The following is a 7,166-nucleotide window of genomic DNA, read 5'->3' as shown; positions in this document are numbered from 1 at the left end:
TTATTAGTAATGGTATTATTATTCTATTGTTTTTATAAGATTGAAACCACCTAACAATTACCAACCCTTTTCTTCTCCCACCTACCCATCTCTAAGGAGAAGTTTGGTGATTACTTTAATTCCATAATTTCACACATTCTATTAAGAAATAGTTTTTTCCCAATGACCTAGAAACTTTTGCACAAAAGGTTGAAAACTTGAAATAGATGTATGGGCCAAATTATATACGGAATAACTGTCAAATTTCATGTTTAGTTTGTATTGTGTGTGTATATATATAAAGTATTATACGGAATTAGGTATGGTATAAATGTCAATCATGTGCGTAGTGGAACAAAAATGTGGACCATTGTTGGAACGTGGGTCATGAAGTCTACAGTAATAATAGGATACAAGTTGCTCATTAGAATATATGCTGTGAATATGGATTGCAGTAAAACAAAACTAATACAAAATTTGAAATAAATGACCTTGACCTTGAGTTTGATTTTATGAAACGTGCAAAAATGATCAAAATGAAAAGGACAATGTGCTTTGATATTTCCATTATTGATACGACAAGATATATGAGAAGTAGGTGTAATATGTTGGTATATATGTATGTGGTCATGATTATTGAACCACAAAAAAGTGACAGAGGGTGGGGTAAAAGCATGGAAATCTAAGAAAAATTCTGAATTTTAGGAAAAATTTTCAATATATATATATATATATATATATATATATATATATATATATATATATATATATATATATATATATATATATATATATATATATATAGGTGGGTTAAATTGAGAAAATAAAAAAGGTTGAGAATGGGTGAATCATTCTCAGCCACTCATTTAATCTAAGCATAAAAAGACACGGTGACAAACTTGTAAATATGTTAATAACCTTCAATGTCAAATACGTAACTATAGAGAATTCGATAACAGTTCGTTCATCCTCAAAATTTCTCCTCCAACCTTCAACAATCATCCAAATTTCTTCAACTAAACCATCATCAATGTCATCCAGTGTTAATCAATCATCGATATTCGTAGCTGGGAGGTTCACCGTTCAAGACAAATTCGCAACCCAAATTCATCAATTTCATCGATTTGTTAAACTTCATAACGGATTTGGAACTGGAATTTCCCTGATTCGTAAACGAAATCAGTTGGAATCGGAATTTCTTCGTTGTTCATTAAATTGGAATCGGAGTTCTGGACTCGCAGTCACAATCGACATTGAAGGACTCAGAATCAGTACTTACAGGTTCCCAATCGGATTTTCGGAAATCAAAATCAAAATGAGAAATTAAGCAGACATAGGATGTCGCATCTGAAGTCGAAATCGGAAGTATATGATGATTTGGAATTGATAACTTGATATTTTTAACATTTTTAAAATAGTTAACTTGTATACACTCCAACTGTTTGATGAAATGCATAAACTAAATTACTACGTTATATTCACATATGGATATGTTTTCTCACCTAAATAATTATATGATAATTAAAAACACAAAACAAATATGCAAGTCTGTATGTCATTCATATGTGAATAACATATAAAAATTATTTATATTTGTGAAAATACCTTCTAATATTCATAACTGAATATATTCACAAGTGAATATACCTTGTAATATTCATATGTGAATATACTGTGTAATATTCATAATTGAATATATCATCTTATATTTACAAGTGAATATACTATGTAATATTCACATGTGATATACCATGTAATACTATGTAATATTCACATATGAAAATATCATTTAATATTAATAAGTGAATATACCATCTAATATTCACAAGTGAATACACTATGTTAATATTCACAAGTGAATATACTATGTTAATATTCACAAGTGAATGCATCATCCAATATTTAAATATGAATATACTATGTTTATTATATGTTATATTCATATATGAAAGATACTTAAATTGTAAAAAAAAAATAATCATACTTTTTATTCATAAGTGAATAACGAATGTAGTGTAATAAAACCTGATGCATTTTTATTCACTTATGAATAACGATAGTTGAAAATATAAAAAAAATAAATTTTTTTTATTTTATTTTAAAAATATATCAATATGGATGTTTATTTGTAGAGAAAAAAAATCATGAATTTTGGTATATTTAAAATCATTTTTCGATAAAAATAGTTTCTTAAAAATTAAAAAAGAAAAAACGAAAAAAACTATGTTTTTGTATATATTAAGGTAATAATTAGCATAGTTTATGGAAATATGTTTTGTTGGAAAACACATGTCTATTAATTTTCCATTTCCGCTGGTACAACGGAGGCTTTTGCGACAAAAATAAATGAGCGACTGAGAATGATTCCCTCATTCTCAACCTTTTTTTTTCTCAATTGAACCCTTCCATATCAGGATTTTTGTGTTAAAAAAAAAGAAACTTTTACGACTTTTTAAAAAAAATCCAAAATAATGAGACTTTCCAGCATTAATCCTGGTAAAAATACGCCAAAAGATATTCAAGACAACAGTAAAGGTAAGCTTATAAATATGTTACTTAATTTGTAAACAAATGAAGTATATTTCTCTTTTGTGTAACAAATATCGGTGATTTTAGTGTTATTAGATATTTTGTGTAACTAGAATTAATATGTAAGCTAAGAGGTTTATAATTTGTACTACATATTATACACTCGGTGTCTGCGGAGTGCACACATATATAAGATCGAAATATAAGCCGGTATGAGAAAATGAAGGGGGCCATTGGCGGTAGTCTCAAAAGGTCTTTGGAAATTTGAGTTAGGATCATAGTGAGTGATCCGAATTCTAGTGAGTGATTATGGTAAAATTGACAAATCTAGTTAGTTTTGGAACCATTACTCATGCCATTAATTTCAGGATTACTTGACTAATTCAAAAGACGGCAACCTTAATCGCAACCCTAATTGTCATTTATAAGTACGGTTCTTCTCCTTGAGCCGTATACACTCTTGCGTAACACTTATTCTTCTCTAACAAACTTAAATTCTTCTATCATTTTGTCTTATGTATTTGTCCCTAGATTCGTAAGTATCCATTTGGATTATCCTAGATTAGCTTTTTTGCAACCCATATATAGGGTGGAAATATAAATTCAGAAAGTGAACATGCACGGTCCATAAGGAATCCAGATTTCAACCCTAAACCTTAATATACCCTTACAATCAAACTGATATTTTCTGTTTGGTGGAGGTGGCGGTGACAACCCGAAATTTTGTATTCTGTTCAACCTTCACTTCATTAGAAGTCAGAACAGTTTCTGCTAATTTTCAAGCTTTTTGGAATAAGTTTGAGCATTTTAGGATTAACACTTTAGGAGAAATCAGGAGAGAGGATGCCCTAGGGTTTATTGTACAACAATAGAGTTTCAAAAACTTCAAAAGTTTGGAGTTTACGGCCCAAATGGTATTTGGACCGTAAACCCTAGTGACTATATATATATATATATATATATATATATATATATATATATATATATATATATATATATATATATATATATATATATGGCACTTAGCCATTTTTAACACTTTTTCACCATTTCAAAGTTAGAACTCAAATCCTCTCAAGTAGCATCCGACTTTTCCTCCTAGATCTTTAACTTCTATGTGTTTCTAGCCTTATTAAGTTGATATATTACTTAACCAAGTGATCTAACACACTTTCATCCGTGAAATCATTCCAAAAGTGTAGATCTTCAAGTTTCACGAAGAACACACACTAGTGTTCTTGGAATTTTAGCACCTTTTCAAGCCTCTATCTAGTAAGTACTTCTATCCTAGAGTATCTTAAAGCTTGTTACACTTTCATACATCAAGAAATCACCTGAGAAGACAAGGATCAAAGGTGTTTACGGTTCATGATGTTCTTGAACCGTAAACCCTAATAAGGGTGCTAAAGTTTGCCCTAGCTCCTTCCTTATGCTTAGGACTTAGCATAGAACCTTTCCTTGATGAGTGTAGCACCTGAAAAACACCAAACCCCCCCCCCCCCCCCCCCCCCTTGATTTTGGGTTTACGGTTTGGGAATCTCCCAGAACCGTAAACACCCCCAAGGAGTGTTTGGATGCCCATAACAACTTAGTAAGCCTTGGATATTAGCATGGAACCTTACACCATTGAGTTATGGACTTCAGACTTCGATTTGGTACTTCTTACCATGAGTTTACGGCCAAAAACTCATGGGGAAGTGGTCCCCAGGCCATAAACACAAGTTAGGGTCATTTTTGGACCTTAAACTCTCTTAGCCTCTTGTTAAAGCTTTGGAGCACTTAACCACTTAAGTCTTTATAGTTTTAATCCTTATTTGGTGACCTAATTGTGAGTTTACGGCCAGGAGTAAACTCCCCTGGACCGTAAACTCCAACAGACATGGTCAATTTACCATAAACTCCCGTATAAGGCCTTGCACTCCTTTGTCGCAACCCAATGGCCTCCTAACACTTTGACCAAAGTGTTTTCCTCACATTAGGATGTTTATACATGATTAATTAGTGTTATAATCACTAATTATATATATATATATATATATATATATATATATATATATATATATATATATATATATATATATACATATGTCTTCATATGTTATTAGGATCATTGTGTGTGTCTAAGTCTTCACTTGACACCAAGCACTTGTCCGACACTTCAATCCGATCCGCTCACTGCAGGTGAGTTCATACCCCTTAAATTGACATTTTAAATGTTTTTAAATGCTTTTATGGGGGGATACAAGTTGAATCATGCTAGTTATTAGATCAATCACATGTGATTAACACGTAGCATACAAATGGATTTACTACTCTTTTAGCTGTTTTACCAAACAGATTACTTCAAATGGCTTTCCAAACGTTTTTACTCGTTTAAAACTCTTTATCAAACTATCTTTCATATTGAATTTTTCTTTCCAAACTCTGTTACAATTATGTTTCAAAGAAAGGTTTCCTTATGCTTTAAACTGTTCTTATCAAACAAACTGCTTTCAAATCGTTTTACAAAACTGACATCAAGTCATCCTTTCTTAGTTACTAAAATTTTCAATGTTTGTTACAAAACTTCTTTCATACTTTTATATTGTCAAATTCATGCCTATGTATGTATAGTTATATAAGTAATGTTTAAAGGACTTAGGAAGGCTAGTTCGCTTTATCTCCTTTTCCTGTTGGGATGTGGCTTTAGGGCATCGGTTATCCGTCCGAAGGTCGTCTAACTATTAGTTATATATTATGTATACATATATAGACATAAAAGTTCTATTAGTCAATTCAATACCCTTGGGTAGCAAGGGTATACATTCATGTTCATACGTACAAGTCATATTACTAGTAAGCTACAATAGGCGTAGTTTAGGAAGTTACTAATACTATTACTAGAACAAGAAATCATACAATGATTCAGTTCATTCATGAGTCCATAGATACATCAATATGAAGAGATACTTTTACACAAATACATCAATATGAAGAGATACTTTTACATAGATACTATATGATAAGATACTATCACATATTATATGTGTAGATATTATTATATTACTACCTTTACTTTGTGACACATTCACATAAACGATGAGGTAGATTAGATCTGTCTATCCTAGTATAAAGGCTACTATAAGGGACTAACCATTCCTATAACCTCTGTTAGCTACATAGGTAAATGCACATCTACGGATGTCTACGGTTGATACCATTATAGGTATACTTTAAGGGACTAATTCCTAAGTGTACATGCAACCCTAATAACCTTGGATCTATGTTTGTCTAATTATCATGCAAAATTGTTTTTCCAAGGTTATGAACCTATCTAGAATACATGGGGTACAATTTTCTTTGTATAAAAGATAGAACTACATACCTTGTTGTTGAAAGTGTTCCTTGAAACCTTGTGAGCCTAGCACCCCAAGTGTGATGCCTCAAATGCTTCACACAACACCAAATGCTCTTGGAAAGACTTTAGAGAGAACACACACTTCTTAAAATCGGCCTAGCCCTCTTGTTTCATATGTGTAACCGATTTTGGTGGAGAATGAGACTCTTATATAGTGTTGACACATCTAGGGTTACACCATGTAAACCCTAATGTGTCATGACTCTTCATTTCCATGACCCATGGGTTTGTAACTCCCATGGAGCATCCTATGGGTGGAACCCAACTTGATAATCCATGGAGCCTCTTAGTCCACTATACAAGATATGGATGATTTACATAATCAGCCCATATATTAAATTACTTATCTTTTGATCACTTAATTAATTCTAAATTAATTCTTGATCAAACTAATCAAATAATATTATTAATATATTAGTACTTATAATATATTAATAATCTCCTAGTGTTATTTCTCTCATTTAGTCTATCCAATTGCATGGTGCCATGCAACCCAAATGGACCATGCCGGGTCGGGTCAAGTCCTGACCAGAAATAGTTATGGACTTAGACACCTTATCCAACAGTCTCCCACTTGGAACTAAGAAGATGATGATACGCCATTTAAGATAAGTGATTATATAATCCTCTGTTCTAGATATCAGCCGAACAAATACATGGAACAATGTCTTACTTATTGTGTAGCAGTTTGTTTCCCGATTTCCGATTTGTTTGACAAAGAACTTTAATTGAACACATCAACTTAGTTCTGACCGGGCCAGGTACATAGGTCAAAACAGAATCATCGAGGGGCCCAGATATCAGCTTCTAATCCAAGAAGGAACAGATAAACTTCGACTCATATGTTTGTTCTACCACTCATTGAATTATACACAAAAGCACGTTTTATAACATCAAGTTACCAATGTGTTTTCGTACAATCAATGCATAACCAACTCGTAAGTAACAAATCATATCTCTAGGTTTAAAGACTTATATGATGTTACCGTCTCACGATCACTCGAGATAAATTCCATGAAGTGATTCCAGTGAGCGTGGGTTGAGTCCAATGCTCAGAACTGATGAGCACTCATTATTGTTGTAGCCATGTCCAACACTTTAGACCTCTGCACCCAATCGTGACAGTCTTGATTCATACCTACTTCCGACATGTGACCGACTATGGAGGTTTGAATAATATGATATACCCAACATTATTATTCTTGAAGTCAAAACATGCAAAAGAAATATAGTAAACGATCGAAAAGAGATATCAACACTT

This window comes from Lactuca sativa, chromosome 1 (assembly GCF_002870075.4).
Source record: "Lactuca sativa cultivar Salinas chromosome 1, Lsat_Salinas_v11, whole genome shotgun sequence".
In the NCBI taxonomy this organism is placed as follows: domain Eukaryota; kingdom Viridiplantae; phylum Streptophyta; class Magnoliopsida; order Asterales; family Asteraceae; genus Lactuca; species Lactuca sativa.
The sequence above is the reverse complement of the archived record's forward strand: the minus strand, read 5'-3'. Positions refer to the sequence as shown.